Source organism: Eriocheir sinensis, chromosome 9 (assembly GCF_024679095.1).
Source record: "Eriocheir sinensis breed Jianghai 21 chromosome 9, ASM2467909v1, whole genome shotgun sequence".
In the NCBI taxonomy this organism is placed as follows: Eukaryota; Metazoa; Arthropoda; class Malacostraca; order Decapoda; family Varunidae; genus Eriocheir; species Eriocheir sinensis.
The window spans coordinates 2,926,224-2,948,162 of record NC_066517.1 but is presented as its reverse complement, the minus strand read 5'-3'; the positions used below and the strand labels follow the sequence as shown (position 1 = coordinate 2,948,162).

Genomic DNA, 21,939 nt, shown 5'->3' with positions numbered 1-21,939 from the left:
CTGAGACGAGTCATAAAGTTGGGTTCGGCTGCGTTAAGCTGCTCCATCAAAGGCAGGCTGTTATTTTGTGTTTTAAGCGAGCCTTCCTTCCTTCCTTCCTTTTTTTCCTTCCTTCCTTCCCACCTCCTTTCTTCCTTTTTCCCTTTCTTCCTTCTTCCTTCCTTCCTTCTTTCTTCCTTCCTTCTTTCATTACTTCCTTCCTTTTCTCCCTTCCTTATTTTCCTTTCCTTTCCTGCCCATTCAAGCGAAGCTATGCAACACAGACATTGGTAGAAGTTTCTTCTTTAACCGAGTCATACGCCATTCGAACGACCTCCCTGCTGAAGTAGTAAGTGCAGAAACCATCAACTCCTTCAAAATTCGCATCAACTGTCACTTTGTGACAACAGGAGTAAACTGAAAATACGCACCGAAATGCCTAGAACTGCTCTGCAGGCACCAAGTGACTGTCAGGCAGATCACGGCTCTACAGCAGGCAACCTCGTAATGAGCCAATAGGCTTTCTGTTGCCTGTCATTTCATGTTTTCATATTTTTTTCTTCCTTTCCTTCCTTCTTTCCTTCCTCCCCCTTCCTTCCATTCTTTCTTCGTTTTCTCCTTCCCTCCTTTTTTCCATCAGCATCAACTTGAAACATGGAAAACACTGTAAAAAGGCATATAAAAAAGCCATCACTATGCTCGGATTCATAGCGAGGAACTTTGAGTGCAAGACGCCATAAGTAATCTTAACCTTGCATAATTCAATGGTAAGGCCTCACCTCGAATATGCGGTGCAGTTCTGGTCCCCTAATTACAGGAAGGATATTGAGTTACTGGAAATAGTTCACCGACGAGCTACAAAACTGATTCCGACCTTGAGGGCTCAACCGTATGAAGAACGACTAGGTGACTAAACCTCTTTTCGCTGGAAAAGAGACGCTTAAGAGGAGATTTAATTGAGGTCTTTAAGTACTTGCAGAACTTCAGTAATGTCGGTTACTCTAAATTCCTTGAGTTGCAAACCAACACAAGAACTAGAAATAACGATCTACCAATTCAAGCAAGGCGATGCAGCACAGACATTGGCAGGAGTTTCTTCTCAAACCGAGTCATCCGCCAATACCATGCACTCCTTTAAAAATCGAATCGACCGCTATTTTGCTGCGTCCGGAATAAATTTAATACTGAAGTGCTTTGATCTGCCCTGCGGACACGAAGTGACTGTCGAGCCGATTAAATCACCAGAGCAGGCAACCTCATAATGAACCAATAGGCTTTATGCTGCCTGCATTTCCATGCTTCCATGTTCCGGGCCGAGTGAAGGAAGCACGCGTTGGTGTTTGTATCTGTCACGGCACATTAGAAAGGCGTCCGCGAAGCTCTTGAGGGCTCGTGATTGACTAAGACACTATTTATTATTATAGCCAAGGAGAGAGAGAGAGAGAGAGAGAGAGAGAGAGAGAGAGAGAGAGAGAGAGAGAGAGAGAGAGAGAGAGAGAGAGAGAGAGAGAGAGAGAGAGAGAGAGATGAAGTAACAAGACAAATAACAGTGGACTCCTAACGTGATGATTATGTTATTGGCAGTGATAATGATGCTCCAAGGCCCATGCTGAGAGAGAGAGAGAGAGAGAGAGAGAGAGAGAGAGAGAGAGAGAGAGAGAGAGAGAGAGAGAGAGAGAGAGAGAGAGAGAGAGAGAGAGAGAGAGAGAGAATAAATGAGTCAGAGAAAGAAAAAAAATGGGGATGATAGAAGGAAAGGAAGAAAAGATAAAATGAGAAAAAAGAGAAAAACTAACAAAATAGAGAGACAGACAGAGAGACAGACAGACAGATAAAAAGGCGGATAACCGGAGACAGAAAAACAGAGAGGCAGACAAGTACATTATACATACAGAGAGAGAGAGAGAGAGAGAGAGAGAGAGAGAGAGAGAGAGATTGCATGATAATTACTTCAAGAATAGGAGCAGGCAGATAGACAAAGACAAACAACGTATCGGACAGACAGGCTGCCAGAGAAGACTGTCAACATCTCTCTCTCTCTCTCTCTCTCTCTCTCTCGCCTGGTAACATGAAAACTCGAGTCACCTGTCCTCATGTATTCTCACCCGCTCAGGTATCTCCCCTCCACTCCCCTTCCCCCAACCACCGCTACGCCACGCCCACCCTATCCGCCGCCATCCCTCACCATTGCTATCACCACCATCACCATCACTATCACCACCATCACCATCACTATCATCACCATCACCATTCAGACTGTCATTGCGAATATTACTGTCATGTGTTTATCATCTTCCTCTGTTGTCTTTTTTTTTTTTAGTGTGTGTGTGTGTGTGTGTGTGTGTGTGTGTGTGTGTGTGTGTCTTATGGTCTGCCTGTCTGTCTTTTCTGTTCTGTCTACTACTGGCCTGTCTATATGCTGGTCTGTCTTTGTCAGTGTCTCTGTTTGTATGACCATGTTTTCTGTCTGTGTTTATGTATGTATGTACGTGTGTATGTCTGTATGTCTGTATTTGTCTGTGTTGTTTCATGTCTCCGGTTATCTGCCTATTTATCTGCATCTCTCTCTCTCTCTCTCTCTCTCTAACACACACACACACACACACACACACACACAAATATGGCTAGAGGCTGGTTAGTATTCATTGACCGCCCGGGATCACAACACGGCTGGTCGTCCCTTACTCACAATATGTTAATTCCAGTCATCTCGCGGCGCTGAGGTGCTGCTTTCTACTACTACTACTACTACTACTACTACTACTACTACTACTACTACTACTTCTACCACTACTACTACTACTACTACTACTACTACTACTACTACTACTACTACTACTACTACCACTACTACTACTACTACTACTACTACTACTACTACTACTACTACTACTACTACTACTACTACTACTACTACTACTACTACTACTACTACTACTACTACTACTACTACTACTACTACTACTTTTTTTTTTAAACAGGCCTCCATCTATTAGTGTTGCGTTGTGAGCGGTATATTTTCTCATATCCTTTCACAAAGCAATTCATTGGCCCCACCCCGCCAATGACTGTGGCCGACAACCATCTTTATTTAGTATTACAAACCTTACTAAACATATTTTTCTTAAGCTAACAGAGCTTGTGGCTGATACGACTATCAACCACCGTCGCCTCAAAGTCCAGGTCGGCAATGCGGGTGGTTTTGGGTGCAGGTGACCTGGTTCCTCTCAGGCAGACCATGGCTGACCTTAGGAGGGAGAAGGACAGCCTGCATCTCATCCAGGCGACCACACTGCTTCTTGGCTGCTGTTTCTTATCCGCCAGTGTTTCGGCGAGTCTTGCGTAGAAGCTCTGCGCCCTTGGTCCCATCCCTCCTGACGTCGTGAATACTACCGGGGTGAAGGAGCCCTGGTCCACATTCTGTATTCTTTCTTCATATGCTCTGTTCTTCTCTTGTTCGTTTCTTCTGTGGGCTGCATCAAGGATCAGGTCTCTGTGGCAATGGGCCATGGGATCAAAGATCCTTATGTCAAAATATGCCCTTTGTCCACGAGTCCAAAACCCTCTGGCGCTAACATCCACTCGTGCTTCGTTCGAAACATTAGCGGTGCGTCTGGCGAGGTGTTCGCCTTGCAGAGGGAGCAGCATGGGTTCCACAGTCACGTCGTGACAGACTTCTTTCAGCATTTGAGCTGTTACGTCTCTCACTTCATCATGTCTCATGCAGACGAAACCTCCTCTCTTGCATGTCATGGCATGGTTTTGGTTGAAGGGTGAGCCACAGTTACACATGTTTGGGAGCCCATCCACTGGCCAGCCATACCTGAGGGCAAGGGCATCAGTGAATTCTTTTTTGTTTAAGTTGAAGCCTTTTGCCCTGATAGGTAGTGTGGTTAGCCAGTTTGAAGCGCCCACTTCCTGTGCAATATCTGTCCTCCTCCTTGTGTCTTCTGGGAGTTCTCTCATTAGGTCACTCAGAGTGTCTCTCTGTTTTTCTTCTCTGTTTATGGAGATTTCATTCCTTAGTGACCTAATATCTTGAGGGTTGTCTTCTCCCCTTTCATTTTGATTGGTAATATATCCGGTCAAGGAGGCTGTGATTCGGATTGAGTTCCCGAATTCAGACTCAGCCAGATTTTGCGGGTTGATGATGCCGAGCCCACCCATTCTTGGCGGCAACTCCAGCAACCTCCGCTCCTGGTCGCTGGGACATCTCCCATTTGCTATCGCCGGTATGAAGGTGTTTCTGATAGCATCTTCCAGAGGTTTTAGTAGCGGAGCAACATCAGGAACTGTCCTCATGAGGTAGTTCCATTTATGCTTGACACCGTACGTAAATGCTGCGTAGGCTGCCTGCTTTTCTGTTTTGGCGATCTCGCTCAGCCTCTGCAGTTCTGACTCCCAGCGCTTTACAGCTGTTTTCACATATTCGATTCTATAATCAGCTGTTCCAATGACTGTCCCGAGGTGTCTTTCGCCAGTCACTGACAGTTTCACGTTACTGCCCTGGAATGCTGTTTTGGCCCGATCGTATGCCTCTGGTTTTACAATCACCACGGACTTCGTGGCGTTGGGACGGTACCCTATTTTAGGGCCGTGTTCATTGACGAGGTCCCACCATTTCCTGAGGTCTGCAGACTTTCCTACCCCGGTGAGGTCATCCGCATACGCCACCTGTTTGACGTTGGTGTTTTCATGGCGGATGATGTCCTGCAGCTTCATCATTCCCAGGGCAAACATTGCCATGGCCACTGGGTCCCCCTGGGTGGTGCCCTCTGATGATTGTATGGCCATCGGGTGTCCAAATCGTTGGTCATTATGACTGCTGATGAACAGTCTGGCAGGTTCCTTGTATGTATTTTCAGTATATTGGGCGAATATAGGGCACTTTAGTACAAGTACCTTATGTGATAAAAAAAAGTTCCTGTCACAGATTCGCAAAGCACAAAAGTTAGTAGTTTTCGTATATACACATTAATGAGACATAATGACATTACACTACAATATCATAACACTCATTGTACTTGGTATTTTTCAAGTACTTTGTTTCTAAGTACAAGTACAAGTATAATTGAATTTTTAGTCTTCCAAGTACAAGTACATGAAAATCTGTACTTAAGTCCAAGTACAAATACAAGTACATGTACTTGGACCCAACCCTGGCTACAACTATCACCACCACTACTACTACTACTACTACTACTACTACTACTACTACTACTACTACTACTACTACTATTGATACTAAACTACTACTTTACCGCTGCTGCTTTTTAAAGAAAAAAATTGTATACTTCTACTCATAATGTTTGTATTAGTTACTCGCCCAACTTCTTGTTCTTTGTGTGTGTGTGTGTGTGTGTGTGTGTGTGTGTGTGTGTGTGTGTGTGTGTGTGATGCTTTAATGAACTGATTTAATTGACTTGTCTGTTTTTGGTAAGCGAGAGGAGATAAGTTGTCGTTTTGCATGTTTCGTATTCTTCATTGATGCCCCCATTCATTACCCTCTCCTCCTCTTCCTTCCTCTTCTCCAATTATAAAGAGAGGAGAAGGAAAGGAGGAGGAGGAAGGAGGAGGAGGAGGAAGAGTCGTTCATAGAGGAAACAGGAAATTAAAGAGGGAAGTTGGGAAAGTGGTGGAGGATTAGATGAAGGAGGAGGAGGAGGAGGAGGAGGAGGAGGAGTCGTTCATAGAGGAAACAGGAAATCAAAGAGGGAAGAAGGGAAGGTGGTGAAGGATTAGATGGAGGAGGAGAAGGAGAAGAAGGAGGAGGAGGAGGAGGAGGAGGAGGACGAGGAGGGGTCATATAACGAGTTCTTTTAAAGAGGAGGAGAAAGAGGAGGAGGAGGAGAATTACGAGATTATATAAGGAAGGAGAGAGAGAGAGAGAGAGAGAGAGAGAGAGAGAGAGAGAGAGAGAGAGAGAGAGAGAGAGAGAGAGAGACTAATAATTGAAAACTTTACAATTCTTAACTAACGGAAATGCAAAAAAAAAAGGATATTATTGATTTGCAGCAAAGGAAGCAGCTCAAGGCCAAAAACATAAAAAAAAACAAGAAAGCTCATTGCCATTTCTTGACTTTAATCATCTTTGTTATATCATCTAATTGTGTTTTTTCTTTTATCCATTCGCAGCTTCTCTCAACATTAGAAAAGAGGAAGATGAGAGGGAAAAAGTCACTAACTAAATGCGAAGAAAGATTCAATTACGAAGAAGAGGAGAAAGCGGAATTGATACGAACAGGAGGAAGAAGAGGATAAAGAAGAGGACAAAAAAGAAAAAGAAGAGGATAAAGACGAGGACAAAGAAAAGGACAAAGATGAGAAAGAAGAGATAAAGAAAAGGACAAAGAATAGAAAGAAGAGGATAACGAAAAGGACAAAGAAAAGGACAAAGAAGAGAAAGAAGAGGATAAAGAGGAGGACAAAGAAGAGGAGGAAGAAGAGGATAAAGAAGAGGACAATGAAGAGAAAGAAGAGGACAATGAAGAGAAAGAAGATGATAAAGAAGAGGATAAAGAAGAGGAAGAAGAGGAGGAAGATGATAGGGAAGACGGTCAGTGTATTAGCTCACCGCCTCGACACACACACATCACAGGTAGAGGCGTGGGGTCTGTGCTAAGCCTTCACACACACCACCAAGCGACTGATGATGATGATGATGATGATAGTGATGATGGAGAAGGATGTGTCTTGTATGGATGGTGATGGGGGATGTGTATGCACGGTGAGGATGGTATAGTGAAATTTATCTCTTCCATTTTCTTTCCTTGTTTTTAAGTTACAAAAATATGAAGAAAAAAGTCTCATATTTTTTTTCTTGCGGAAGAGGAAAAAAAGGGAGAATCTCAGCAAACTAGACTTTATTTTATGTAGTATGTAGGTTTAGAAAGTATCGTTTGTGTGTGTGTGTGTGTGTGTGTGTGTGTGTGTGTGTGTGTGTGTGTGTGTGAGGGCGTTCAGGGATCTCCTCACGAGCTGCTTGTGGTGTGTGTGTGTCGCTGGTCATCACCCTCATCACCACCACCACCACCACCACCACTCACCACCACCAAGACAACGAACAGTAAGTGCGAGTTAAAGAATTGTTCAGATTTTATTATGATTTTGTTCTTTATCTTAATTCTTCTGTCCTTCTACTTCTGCGACCACTAATTTTTCTTCATCTCATTCGTCCTCGTCTTGATTTTTATATTCGTTTTTTTTCATGTTCTTCCTGTTATTCCTCCTATTATTATTGTTATTATTACCATGCAGTTTATTTCTATTGTTTTGTTGTTCTTTTATCCCCATACAGGTTTGAAAAGATGCCTTGAATTTATATATATTTATGTATTTATATTTTTTGTTATTATTGTTGTTCTCTATCACTTTCGTCGCTATTATTACTATTATTATTAACATTTACCATATATTGTTGTTTTGCCGTTCTTTTTCCCCACACAGGTTTGAAAACACACGTTGAATTCAGTGTTTTTTTTATAATTAGTATTTTCTATTAGGGGTTTTGCTATTATTATTATTATTATTATTATTATTATTATTATTATTATTATTATTATTATTATTATTATTATTATTATTTCTACCAAGTATTATATTTCTCTTGTTTTTGCTGTAATTTTCCCCCACAGGTGTAAACAGGTACGTTTCATGCAATTAATCATCATTATTTTCATTCTTCCTCTTGCCCATCTTACTATTGTTATCACCATGTATTATACTGTTGTTGTTTGGCTTTCATATCCAACCACCGGTATCTAATCAGGATATTATCATTATTATTACCTGTACACTTTTGTCCGGTAGGAGGAGGAGGAGGAGGAGGAAGGAAATGCAGTTGTACCGAGGTGAGTGTAGTCCCGTTGACGGCTTCTTCAGGGGACCACACTTTAACTCCAGTGCCATAGTGTAGGAGAGTTTGGCCACCTTCATCACAGGCCCCAAGTTGGTACCCACAGAGCCGCGCGAAATTTACATTCATGCTGATTCAATTTTTTTTTGTGTGTGTGTGTTTGTGTGTGCTCTAGGTACCTCTTCGAGATCCTGACATGAAAAAGCACTATTGTATCAGTATATATCAAGATACCTCTCCTCCCCAAAATGACACCTCTTTTGGCCACTCCTCTAAACTTTTTTATTGGGACAGTGATTAGCGAGCTTTTTTCATTATATTTTTTTTACCTTGAGCTGCTTCCTTTACTGTAAAAAAAGAAGCATCAATTTGAGTTTCACGCGGCTTTTTGGAAAACAACCTGGGGTGAAGGAGCCCAGACTCTCCTATTCCATGGCTCTGTTCACCTCAATACACCCGCTTTCCCTTCCTCCTCCTTCACCACTTCGATCACTGTTGTTGTTTATATACTATAGGCGTGGCTACAGTGCGCGCCGGAGGCTGTGCTGTCACCCCTTGCTCAAGTTTTCCTTATGTCCAGTGCAGCGCGCAAGACTTTGGACGATACACGAAACTGAACGCTGGAAAATGTTGTGAATAGAAAGGTAACTTATCTCAGGAGTACAATTAATCATTTGTTGAAAGTAATACCGACTCTGTTCTTAGCTGACTGTTCATGCTTAATTCTTCTAACCTGTTTGTTCTTATCTCATCCTGATTGTTCTCACCTAATTGTTCTTACCTATTACATGATTGTTCCTGCTTACTCTACCACTTATAAAAGTTTTGCTACTACTACAACTACTACTACTTCTACAGTTCTACTACTACTACTATTATTACTACTACTACTACTACTACTACTACTACTACTACTTCTACACGCTAAGGTCTTTTTGAAATGTCCATTCACTCACCCAATATCTGCTCCACGATTACGGATACCCATTACTTTTTTATGTTAGGTGACAGCAAATGTATTCACGATTCTCGTTTGTTGATGTATTTTACGCATTACACAGAATATGATTTTTTTTAGTAAATTAACAGGTTTCACCCAAACCAAATCGGCTTAGCTGCCCATCACCATCAACCAGTCACCAGCAACAGAGCGGCTATGCCCTTCCTACATCGCCTTTGGGGAGGGGCTTCTGGGTTCGACTCGAGGTGGATAAACTATTCTACTACTACTACTACTACTACTATTACTACTACTACTACTACTACTACAACTACTACTACTGTTACTACTACTACTACTACTACTACTACTACTACCACTACTGCATTGAGGTCCATTAGATTACGATCCTACATTTTTCTCCACGTTCTTTCCTCATTAACACATTCTTCCTCTCCACTTTTCCTTCCCTTAAACCTACATTTTTCTCCTTGTTCTTCCCTCATTAACACATTCTTCCAGTCCACTTCTCCCTCCCTTAACCCTAGAACACTAACCTTAGAAAAAGTCACACCACTACTAAACAACATGTACATCGAAAAAAAAAAAAAAAAAAAAATAAAAAAATGTAAAGTTAATAAAGTTATATGAAGGGAACTCAAAACTTAAAACTTGACTCTTAACATTAAAGAGAAACTGAAAACGTTGTTTTGGTATGAAAAAAGGGTATGAAAAATGTTAAAAAAAATAGGAAAAAAAAAAAAATTTCAAAAAAAAAAAAAAAAAAAAAAATCGATGGCTTCCAAACTTTTTCTATGGGCTCAGGTCCTCCACATCACACAGATCCACAGGTGATCACTAAAAAAACAATATCACTAGGGACATGGACAACACCCCAACACTCACACACCAACCATGGGTAGTCGCCACCCGAATGTAGGCCTACAACAAAGGCAGAGAGAGAGAGAGACAACGTGACCCTTACACACTGTCAAGGGCACATGAAGCTACTGAGAGGAGGTGGGTACCCCAACAAACCGGGAACATACACAATGGCAATGACGTCATTCGCTTCGGGTACCTCATACCCATGGTTAGCGTTCTAGGGTTAAACCTCTGCATCTTTTCACTCTGCATCCACTTCCTTCCTTCCTTCCCCCTCTTTCCCTGCATTAACATCTTCTTTTTACAGTTTCTTTTTATCCACACACACTTTTCCTCCCCTGCTTCCTCCTTTCCGCGTTAATGCCCTCAGAGCGCTGCGCCACCGTTCCCAAGCCGACCGAGTGAGCGCAAAACTATGTGATGCAGATGTAACACACCCGCTTAGCATAAGAGAGTGACGACATACATTAACGCTGCATAACCCGTGTTCGTGTGCCGTGAACGTGCGCGGGAGGGGAAGGGAGGGAAGGCAAGTTGTCGGGGCCTGTAGGTGATCTGTCAGGGTGTACAGGCGTAGGGGGTGGGGTGGTGGGGGTGGGGGTTGTCTGTGTGTGTGTGTGTGTGTGTGTGTGTGTGTGTGTGTAAAGCATGTGTCATCGATTAGTGGTGAATTAATTTTAAGGCCTCTCTTAGCATACAGGGATATAGTGTATGCATGTGTATGTGTTTGTGTGTGTGCGTGTGTGTATGTGTGTGTGTGTGTGTGTGTGTGTGTGTGTGTGTGTGTGTGTGTGTGTGTGTGTGTGTGTGTGTGTCAAGAGCAGTGTCAAAGTCAATCTCTCATAACAAGCTTGGTGATATCTCTGTTTTCGTATTCCAAGCAAGCAAAATACAAGGGCTTATTTATTCAAGTGAGGTGTTGTGTATCCAGTTTCGTGCAATTTATCTAACGCCATCATCTAAAACCAACCTCAAAGTATATTTTTCTTTGGGTTTAGCTTTTTCCACTTTCTTGATGCGCTGTCGCCAATTGTGACACTCATCTATACTCTCTTTTATAGGGGCAGTGATTAGCGGGCTTTTTTTTTCTTTTTTATTCCCTTAACCCCCCTCACCCTTGTACACCCTGCCATCACCAAAAACCCACCCTGACACCGCCCCTACACCCTCAACGAAGAGAATATAAGTACCCACCGGCCTTACTGAAACCCTCCCTTACCCCACCCTCTCCCCCTGCTTCCTTTACTGAAATAAAAGTTTCCCTACACTTGGCTCGGTACTGCATTTCCTTCGATCAAGCGGTCTCTCTTTCATTTGGTCTTCCTCAGTACACTATCCCCTTCCCTTTTCCGGTCTCCCTCATCCTCAGATCACGTTTTTCAGCTCATTCGGTCATTCGGTCAAGCGGTCTTCCTTTTGTTCCTCCTCCATCCCCTTTCCCTTTTATTGATCCCCTTCATTCTCCGCGTATTACCTCATCCATCTCAGCCCCTTCTCCTTTCCGGTTTCCCTAGATTTCGTTTTCCACCTTATTCGGTCCTTCGGTCAGGTGGTCTTCCTTTTGAATGGTGCCTCCCTTTGTTCTTCCTCATCCTTCCACACTTTCCTCCCTGATTCTACCCCTTCTTACCGTCTCCTCCTTCTACTCCTTCCTGTCTGATCCTACCCCTTCTTGCCTCCTCTTCCTCCTCATTACTCCAAACCTTCCTCCTTGATTCTACCCCTTCTTGCCGTCTCCTCTTTCTCCTCCTCCTACACCTTCCTGCCTGATCCTACCCCTTCTTATCTCCTCCTCTTCCTCCTCATTATTCCAAACCTTCCTTCTTGCCTCCTACTACTTCTCTCTGCCTTCTACTCCTTCCTGCCACCTCCAAATTCTTCCCTTCCCCCTCCATCCCCTTTTCCTTTTATCGATCCCCCTCATTCTCCGCCTATTACCTCATCCTATTACTACCTGTCAGACTCGCGTTAACCTGCACGTCTGAGCCAAGCCATGAAGCATCAGATTGGTATAAGTATAGGTACCTGGTCCCTCGTCTCCCCTCTCTCTCCCTCCTCTCCACCTCTCTCCCCGGGCGCTGAACACAGGGACTCAATTTATGGTTACCTGTCATATTCAAGCGATGTGAAGTTTATGTCCGATACCTGGTCGTAAATACATGTGTGACGCGAGCCTGGCTACCGGAGAGAGAGAGAGAGAGAGAGAGAGAGAGAGAGAGAGAGAGAGAGAGAGAGAGAGAGAGAGAGAGAGAGAGAGAGAGAGAGAGAGAGAGAGAGAGAGAGAGAGAGAGAGAGAGAGAGATAACCGAGATACTTGAGAAAATAGAGAATGAAATAATCGAGAAAATAGACCTCATGGCGATATAGAAAGAGAAAAAGAAAACAGAGAGAGAGAGAGAGAGAGAGAGAGAGAGAGAGAGAGAGAGAGAGAGAGAGAGAGAGAGAGAGAGAGAGAGAGAGAGACGGATAAAGAAATAGAGAGAAATATATTAATAGAGAGATATAGATAGATAAATAATGACAGTTATCTCTATTCTCTCTCTCTGTCATTATTTATCTATCTATATCTCTCTATTAATATATTTCTCTACTTGAAAGAATAGGGAATAATAATTGAGAAAATCGAAATAATGACGATATAATAAGCGAAAAAGAACACTCACACACACACACACACACACACACACACACACACACACACACACACACAGAGAGAGAGAGAGAGAGAGAGAGAGAGAGAGAGAGAGAGAGAGAGAGAGAGAGAGAGAGAGAGAGAGAGAGAGAGAGAGAGAGAGAGAGAGAGAGAGAGAGAGAGTAATGTGGGAAGCAATAAAGTGGGAGGTTAGGAAATTGAGAAAGACGGGTGAAAGGAAGCGAAGAGGAAAGAGAAGAGGAAAAAAGAAACATGGAAGGGAAAGAAGAAGATAAAATGTTGAAAAAAGAAAAAAAGAAAACATGGATAAGCAAGAAAAAAAGGGAAAAAAATTTAAAAAAAAGAAAATTGTAGAAAGACGGAGGAAGAGAATTGTAGAGAAAAAAATGGCTGAGAGAGAAAGCAAAAATAAAGAACTAACCGATGGAATAAAAAAAAGAAGAAATGGAGGTAGAAAGAAATATAACACAAAATACAGAGAAAAATATAGATAATCAAGAGAACAACGAGAGAAAGATACAGTCAAGATAATAGGAATACATAGAAAAGGATAAACAAACTACAGACAGACAGAAAGAGACAGAGAAACACACACACACACACACACACACACACACACACACACACACACACACACACACACACACACGAACACATATAAGGCCGCAGGAAGGCACTAAGACTACACTAAGAAGACATGACGAATGCGTTCACTTAGTCCCCGCTTCGCCTAACGCCGCCTGCCTGAGGACTATATACGGGCATGTGAGAGGCGGTATACAGGCACGCGGCGGGGAGAAAGAGGAAGAGGAGGGGGAAGGAAGGATTGGGAGGTGACAGGAAGAAGTAGTAGAAAGCATAAAGGAAGGTTTGGAAGAATGAGGAGGAAGAGGAGGAGGAAGAGGAATGGAAAGGAAAAATTGGGCGGTGGCAGGAAGAAGTGGAAGGCAGGAAGGAGTAGAAGAAAGCATAAAGGAAGGTTTGGATGAATGAGGAGGAAGAGGAGGAGGCAATAAAGAGGAAGAAGAGGAATGGGAAAGAAAAATTGGAAGGTGGCAGGAAGGAGTGGAAGGCAAGGAGAAGTAGTAGGAGGAAAGGAAGGGAAAGAGAAAGGGGAAGGAAGAATTGGGAGGTGGCAGAAAGGAGTAGAAGGCAGGAAAGAGGAGTAGGAAACTAAAAGAAAAGGGAAGAGGAGGGGAAAGGAAGAAGTGGAAGGCATGGAGAAATAGTAGGAGGCAAGAATGAAGCTTTGTAAGAATGAGGAGGAAGAGGAGTAGGCAAGAAAGGGTAGGAATAGGCAGGAAGGAGTAGAATGAGGAGGAGGAGGAAGAATGAAGGGAGACAGAAAGGTTTAGGAGGATGAGAAGGAAGAAGAGAAGGAGGAAGAGGAGAAGGAGACTGAGGCAAAAAGAAGTTGAAAAATGAGGAGCAGGAAGGATGAAGAGAGGTTGGAAAGAGGAGGATTAGAAAGGAAGGAGTAGAAGAAAGAAGAAGAGACAGAAAGGAGGAAGAAGAGGAGGCAGGAAGGAAGAGAAAGAGATGGAGGAGGAAGAAGAAAGAAGGAGAAGGAGACAGAAAGAACCAGAAGAAATAAATATTAAAAAATAGGAATAGACAGCAATATAAGAAAGATAGGAAGGAATAGGAAAGAGAGAGAGAGAGAGAGAGAGAGAGAGAGAGAGAGAGAGAGAGAGAGAGAGAGAGAGAGAGAGAGAGAGAGAGAGAGATCCCCCTTTCCCTCGCTCACACAATAGATTCAGGGCCAAGAAGTGGGGTCGAGCCATTTGAGGCGAGATGACAAAATGTTTCGGGTAACAATAGGACGTAAAGGGGAGAGCGAATTTTCTTGTTTTCTCTCTCTCTCTCTCTCTCTCTCTCTCTCTCTCTCTCTGTACATTTTTACCTTTTTTTTTCTGTCTTATCTACATTAAACTATTTCTCCTTTTATCCCTCATTCCTCCTCCTCCTCCTCCTCTTCGCGTGTGCTCATTGGACCACTACACACACTAAACAAGTCACTTAACACACACACACACACACACACACACACACACACACACACACACACACACACAGGGAAAAAGGAAAAAATATAAATAAAACTCATGTAAATTACTCTTGATAACCGTGTGGGGGTGGAAGGGTGTGTTATCAGATAGGGAGAGAGAGAGAGAGAGAGAGAGAGAGAGAGAGAGAGAGAGAGAGAGAGAGAGAGAGAGAGAGAGAGAGAGAGAAGGGGGGGGGAAGGTGAAGGGGGGTCCAGCATCACGATCTGCCAACATTTTAAATACATACGAGAGTGGGCAGAGCAAGTGATAACAATAATGATAATAATAATAATAATAATAATAATAATAATAATAATAATAATAATAATAATAATAATAATAATAATAATAATAATAATAATAATAATAATAATAATAATAATAATAATAATAATAATAATAATAATATACATCGCCTTGATAACTATTGCAGCGTGGAGAAAAAACTAAGGTTGTGGAGAATATCATTAGCTTATAGTGATCGTTTGCAGTGAAATATTGTGTGTGTGTGTGTGTGTGTGTGTGTGTGTGTGTGTGTGTGTGTGTGTGTGTGTGTGTTGAGAAGGACTTTGGATTGTTCTTGTACTTGACTGACCTTGACGTGTGTGTGTGTGTGTGTGTGTGTGTGTGTGTTTGGGGTTAAGAACAAGAGGAAGAAAATGATGATGATGATGATTTCCTGTCAGTTGTTTTATCTGTCAAGGAGAAGAAGAAGAAGAAGAAGAAGAAGAAGAAGAATTGAAGATGAAAAAGAATGTAAGAAGAAAAAGAAAAATGAGCAGAACAAGAACAAGAACAAGAAGAATACAAGACGAAGAAGTAAAGATGAAGAAAAAAAAGAAACAATAATAGCTCACGCACCTTCATTTTTTTGGTTAGTATCTTTTAAAGGGTCATAATTTTTGCCAGTAACCTGTTCTTGTTTACTCTCTCTCTCTCTCTCTCTCTCTCTCTCTCTCTCATCCTTTTTGTCTCACACCACCCCTGCCCCACACACACACACACACACACACACACACACACACACACACACACACACACACACACACACACACACACACACACGTCATGTACACAACCTTGTCAGTGAAGTCTTGCGTTGGTTGGTTGAGCTCTGGACGCTTTTTGTTCAATTACTAATGTTTATTTATTTTATTAGTGTATTCGTTTGTTCCATTTATATTTGTTCTTGGTGTCTTGTGTTTTTATATTCCTTCTCTCTCTCTCTCTACTTTTTTTTCCTCATAATTTGTTTATTCAATGTTCTTACTCTTTTTCTTTTTCTCACTGTTGTTACTACTACTACTACTACTACTACTACTACTACTACTACTACTACTACTACTGCTGATACTACTACTGTTCTACTACTACTACCACAACAACATCGACAAGAGCAAACATTTCTTCTGCTGCTTTCGTTCAGTCTCCTTTTCTTGTGTTCATACTTCCTAAAACAACGTTATTTTTGTTTACTCCTCAATTAATTTATCCGTCCGCATAATTATGACAAACTGCAGTCACGTATCTCTAATATACACGATTTTTTTCACTGTTGTTTATATTCCTCTAAGAAAAATTGTCTCTTTTTCATTCTATTTATCATTCCAACAAGGCAGATTCACTTATCCGTATTTCAGTTAATTTATACGATTTTTTTCACTGTTTTGTTTATGTTCATCTAAAAAAAAGTTATGCTATTTTCTTTTTCATTCTATTTATCGTTACAACAAAATAAACTCACTTATCCGTAATTCATTGTTGTTGTTTTTAATATATTCACAACATTGACAGTATTGTAGTTATCCGTCACATAATTATCTGTAGCTTTACTCAGTCATTCCGTTTTAAATATGCGTTCTTATGTCTTAAGTTTTTCTTTTTATATAACATTTTCACAACAAAGTCAATATTATTCTATGGGTGTAATTATATCTTTATGCATGCGAACCCAATAGAGGATGCGTCCCTTTCTTTCTCCAGTATACATATGCGTTCGTGTGTCTTTTGTTTCCCCTTTTTAACATTTTCACAACCAAGTCAATAATATTCTATGATGGTAATTATCTGTCTATATGCATGCGAACTCAATAGAGGATGCGTCTTTCTCTCTTTGTCTCCGTTATAAATATGCGTTCGTAAGTCTTATATTTTTCTCTTTTTTTTTTTTTCATTTTCACAACAAAGTCAATATTATTCTATGGTGGTAATTATCTAGCTATATGCATGCGAACCCAATGGAGGAAGCGTCTCTTTATACACGACTGAAGTAATATACCTAAACACACAACGTAACACCCTGCAACACTACCACCACCACCACCGCCAACATCTCCACTCACCGCCGAGAGAGCCAGCTGCGCCACACCGCCCTCTCCCCGTCACTACCTAGCACACACTGACCCTCCCTCTGCCTTGCACCGCCTTTATATAACCTCACAGTCCCTACTGACCCCGCTCTCCCTGGCCTACGAGGGCAAACACCGGACACACAGACAGACAGACACCTCGGAAATGCCTTCGCCTTCAGTGGAATAAGAATATGAAGGTTCGTTATGAGTTGTCGTGATTATTATACAAGATATTATTAGGAGGCCTGCGTGTGTGAAGGGGAAAGGGGGTGGAGAGAGAGAGAGAGAGAGAGAGAGAGAGAGAGAGAGAGAGAGAGAGAGAGAGAGAGAGAGAGAGCGTGTTGCCAGCTACTTACTTCCACAACTTTGCCATATCTCACACGTCCTTCTTTCGGCCACTTGACAGTACTTGATTTGTGTGTGTGTGTGTGTGTGTGTGTGTGTGTGTGTGTGTGTGTGTGTGTGTGTGTCCCTTTCGTTGACATCCTGCTTGGCTTATATTAAAAGGTGATAAATGGGACGAAATATGTAGAACTTCAACAGGTAAATAATTCCGACCAAACCTGTGGAACTCTTGATGAGTGAGCCCATAACACCGTGGGTAAGGCCAGTCCGTCGAATGATTATCTAGTAAGACCCACCATTGTTATATGAAACTTTGAGTGACCTCGACATCCTTACCACATGCTTGAACTGACTCAACTGTGTCATCCGGCAAGCCTCCTAACGACTGGACTGTGGTTTTGACCCGGGAGACCTTCAGTCCCAGATTCTTCGCTTCCTTGTGCAGCATTTCGAGAGCCATCACCAGGCCCTCCGGCGATTCCGCGACAAGCACAGCGCCAATAGCAAAAACAAGGTCAGGGACCTCAATGTCGCCAATAGATGCTCCTCAACGACTTTAGTCAACAACTTTTACTAATACGGTAATACCCAGTCCATGCGAGTGTTGAAAAGTGATGCAGCAAGGACGCGAGGAAACGCCTCGCCTCCCCTACACTTCACAACACTCTCAGTCCCAGAGTAAAGGCCAGTCATCAGGTCAGTAACCCTTGCAAGAATTTTACGGGTCCTTAGAATGTCCCAGACTGCGTCACGATGCACTGAGTCAAAAGTCCTCATGAGATCGATACAGGCTGTGGGTAGCCCTTAGCAAAACTCACGTTTTCGTTCCACGAGGACGCTAAGTGCTGGGACCCGGTCAATTGTTGACTTGCCGGGCGTGAATTCGGATTGCTCAGATACTGAAACTTTAGCGGATGAGATCAATTCGCATCAGCAGCAGATGAACGAGTACTTTTCCCGGCACACTGAATAGTGTAATACCACAGTATTTTTTCTCTTATTAACGTGAAAGAACGAAAAGATGCTTTGGATTAATTTCATTTATTTTGCAATCACACTTTTTTTTTATTCATTTCCATCCTACTCTCTGCTTCGCATTAAATCCTCTCCTCCTCCTTCTCCTCCTCCTCCTCCCCCCTCTCCCCTTCCTCTTCCTTCTCCTTCTCTGTCCCAGCTACCCCCTCATTCCTTCTTCTTCTTCTTCTTTTTCTTTTTCTTTTTCTTCTTTTTCTTCGTTTTCTTCTTCTTCTTCTTCCTCCCCCCCTTCCTCCTCCTCCTCCTCTGCTGTTCTTCATCTTCCACCCTTGATAAGACAGTTAGTGTAGCTTGTCACAAACAGCCTCGTAAGGACCAGCAGGTCTGCTGTTGTTTTTTCTTCCTTTGTGTTTCTTTGTGTTTCTCCTCCTCCTCCTCCTCCTCCTCCTCCTCCTTTGCCAACAGACGTAGACGCAAGACCATCCTTCCAGCAGTTACCTGTCCCGACGAATCACTGTTCCGCGGATCAAGAGACAACGCCAAGGTAACACCGATCTACAAAAAAGGAGACAAGAGCGTGGCCTTGAACTACAGGCCAATCAGCTTGACTTCAGTGGCGGGAAAAGTTCTCGAGAAGATTATCAGAGACAAACTCGTCAAGTTTCTTGAAGACAACAATATCATTTCCGATGCTCAGCACGGTTTCAGGAACAAGCGCTCATGCTTAACCAACCTACTGGACTTCTTCCAAGGTATATATGAAAACTGGGATAATCACATCCCCAGCGATGTTATCTATCTAGACTTTCAAAAGGCCTTTGACAAGGTACATACGAACGACTTCTCAAGAAATTTAAATCGTCGGGACTTTGAGACAATCTGATTGCGTGGATAAAAGATTGGCTCACTGGAAGAAAGCAACGAGTTCTACTCAACGGGCAGGCCTCCGAGTGGCTCCCGGTTACAAGTGGAGTGCCACAAGAGTCAGTGCTGGGCCCCATACTCTTTATTATATATATCAACGACCTAGAACTAGGATTAAAATCCACTCTTTCTAAATTTGCTGACAACACCAAGGTGGGCAGACTGCGAAACTATCCAGAGAGACGTGGACCAGATCGCTCAGTGGTCGGAAAAGTGGCAGATGTCCTTCAACACTACCAAATGTAAAGTAATGCACGTGCACATCGGGTCCAGCAATAGCAACCACACATACTACATGGGTGGCGAACCACTACAGGCAATACAGGAGGAGAGAGACCTCGGGGTCACTATCAGCAGTGACCTGAAACCCTCAAATCACTGCAAGTCCGCCTGAAAGAAAGCCAACACTATGCTCGGGTTCATAGCGAAGAACTTCGAATACAAGACGCCGGGAGTTATGTTATCCTTATATAACTCGCTGGTAAGACCCCACCTGGATACGCCGTGCAATTGTGGTTTCCTAATTACAAGAAAGACTTTGGACTACTCGAGAGAGTACAGCGACGCGCTACGAAAATGATATCATCATTGAGAACACAACCTTACGAAGAACGACTCGAGACTCAACCTCTTCACGTTGGAAAAGAGACGACTGCGGGGAGACATGATACAAGTCTTCAAGTACCTGAACAAGTTCAGCATTGTTGATCACTCCAAACTCTTCACGCTACAATCTAACCCGCGAACAAGAAACAACGGTAAAACAGTTCAAGCCAAGCGATGCTTTACGGATATCGGCAGGAGTTATTTCTCGAACAGAGTCGTCCGCCACTGGAACAGCCTTCCTGCAGGAGTGGTTAGTGCGGAAACAATCAACTCCTTTAAGAATCGCATTGACCGTCACTTTGCTGCGTCGGGAGTGAACTGAACGTATCCACGAGTACGTTCAGTAGTGCTTCAATCCTTCCCGCAAGCCACTCCTGTGGCTGACGGATTGATTAAATCACTGAAAGCAGGCATCCTCGCAATGAGCCAATAGGCTTTCTGCTGTCTGCTCGTCCATGTTTCCTCCTCCTCCTCCTCCTCTTTTTTTCTGATGCTTCTCCTTTCAGGTCTCCTTTTACCTGTTGTCCACCGCCACCACCACCATCTTTCCACCACCACCAACACCATCACCACCATCACCACCACCTTCCTCTTCCTCCTCTAACCCCACGTGCAGGAGGGGAGCAGGAAAGGGAGTCGAGGGAGGGACTGTGATAAGAACACCTGAATGTTCTCATTAGACAGGTTAGGCAAGTCTCTGGGCAGGTGAGATGTTGGTGTGTGTGTGTGTGTGTGTGTGTGTAAGACAGGAAGACAGACAGACAGACAGACAGAAGCGAAGAAAACAGCTGACAATAATTTCCATTCTCGCTCGCCCTTCCCTTCTTCTCCTCTTCATTTTCTTCTTCCCCTCTTCTTTTCTCTTTCCTTCTCTTCCCTTTCCTCTTCCCTTCTCTTTCTCCTGTCTTCTTCCCTTCTCTTTGGAGAGAGAGAGAGAGAGAGAGAGAGAGAGAGAGAGAGAGAGAGAGAGAGAGAGAGAGAGAGAGAGAGAGAGAGATCGTGAAGTGTAATTATATGCCAGTGACATTTTATCTGTCATCCCTCCTAAGGCAATTATAGGGGTGCTCTCTCTCTCTCTCTCTCTCTCTCTCTCTCTCTCTCTCTCTCTCTCTCTCTCTTGTTCCGTCGGCAGGCTATCTTGCTGGGGCCTGCTGGTCGGCCCCATGGTACAGGCAGATGGTTATAGTGACACATGCTGTCCCCCAAAATTCATCTCTGCTCCACTGTCGTTTCGCCAGAGCCCGGGTTGATAGGTGGTCTTCAGGACAGTATGTAGGTAGTTTGAAGCCACTCGGCGATGATTAAAAATTGTGAGCTTGTAGCAGCGGACGGGACTTGAACCCGGCTCCTCCAGCACACCGCCCTGACACCCAGCCGCCACCTCCCTTTACTGATTTTAATCATTTATTAGTATTAGTATTATTATTTTTGTCATCATTATCTATGTTGCCTAAAATGGGCCCGGTAAAGTTAATTGTCACCTCCAGTGTTGTTTTTGTTGTTTATCTTCTGTTATATGCGGCGAGATTCCGATCCTGTTCCTCATTATAAACATTGTATTCCGAGACTGTTAATTCGTGCTTGGCCTTCAGATGACAGCCAGCCAGTGTGTGTGTGTGTGTGTGTGTGTGTGTGTGTGTGTGTGTGTGTGTGTGTGTGTGCCGCCTTTACACAGCGATCTCAGGTGAATAATAGTGATTAATGTTACCTGGGCCTTGATTTAATTGGGTGCGATCCTCTCTCTCTACCTGTCTGAGTCACCCGTGTTGTGATAAAGGTTGTGGCTTACGTTTAATTAGGGGTGGGTTATCTCTCTCTCTCTCTCTCTCTCTCTCTCTCTCTCTCTCTCTCTCTCTCTCTCTCTCTCTCTCTCTCTCTCTCTCTCTCTCTCTCCTCCCCCATGGGCGTGTGATATAAGGCGTATCCAGTGTTTTTATATCCGTTTGATCAGAGGGTTTATTTCTGAGAACCTATAAAGTGGACGCTGATATCTGTCTGCGCTTCTCCTAAAACGTATCACCTCCTAAAGAATATCGCCAGTAACATAATAAAAAGACAACGAACCCCACAAAAGTTGATTTACTCTGATATTATAGGCACCAAAGTAATGCAATGACAACAGGTGGGAAAAAAATAGCTCATATTCTCTGTGATTTTATGTCCAGCGACGTCCCGCTAACACAAAGTCTTAGTGATGATAAACTACAGACAGAGAGAGAAAGAGATGCAGAGTTGTAGCGAAATAGTGAAGGAACGAAAATAAAAGTGCAGCGAGTCTCGTGTACCAGCTAGCAATGTCTGGGTAACAAAAACACTGCGTAATTCAAAAGAACAAAGAGTGAAAAATACCGAATTGTGCCGAAACGATGAGAAAGCAG

At 43.1% G+C, this 21,939-nt stretch overlaps 2 protein-coding genes across 5 annotated transcripts in view; one reads left to right on the top strand and one right to left on the bottom strand.

Moving 5' to 3' along the window:
• LOC126995848 (lachesin-like) overlaps window positions 1-16,771 on the bottom strand; it is an 81,909-nt gene extending 65,138 nt beyond the window's left edge. Inside the window, exon 1 of one of the 2 annotated variants that reach the window (XM_050855727.1) lies at window positions 16,703-16,771. The gene's annotated coding sequence lies outside the window, so the exon portion shown is untranslated. The remainder of the gene's footprint in view (window positions 1-16,702) is intronic. The other variant, XM_050855726.1, reaches the window with a different exon arrangement.
• Window positions 6,048-21,939, top strand: part of LOC126995846 (uncharacterized) — a 49,214-nt gene continuing 33,322 nt past the window's right edge. Inside the window, exons 1-2 of one of the 3 annotated variants that reach the window (XM_050855721.1) lie at window positions 6,048-7,045; window positions 8,350-8,478. The gene's annotated coding sequence lies outside the window, so the exon portion shown is untranslated. Of the gene's footprint in view, window positions 7,046-7,503; window positions 8,479-21,939 lie in introns of those variants that run through there. The other 2 variants (XM_050855722.1, XM_050855720.1) reach the window with 2 other exon arrangements.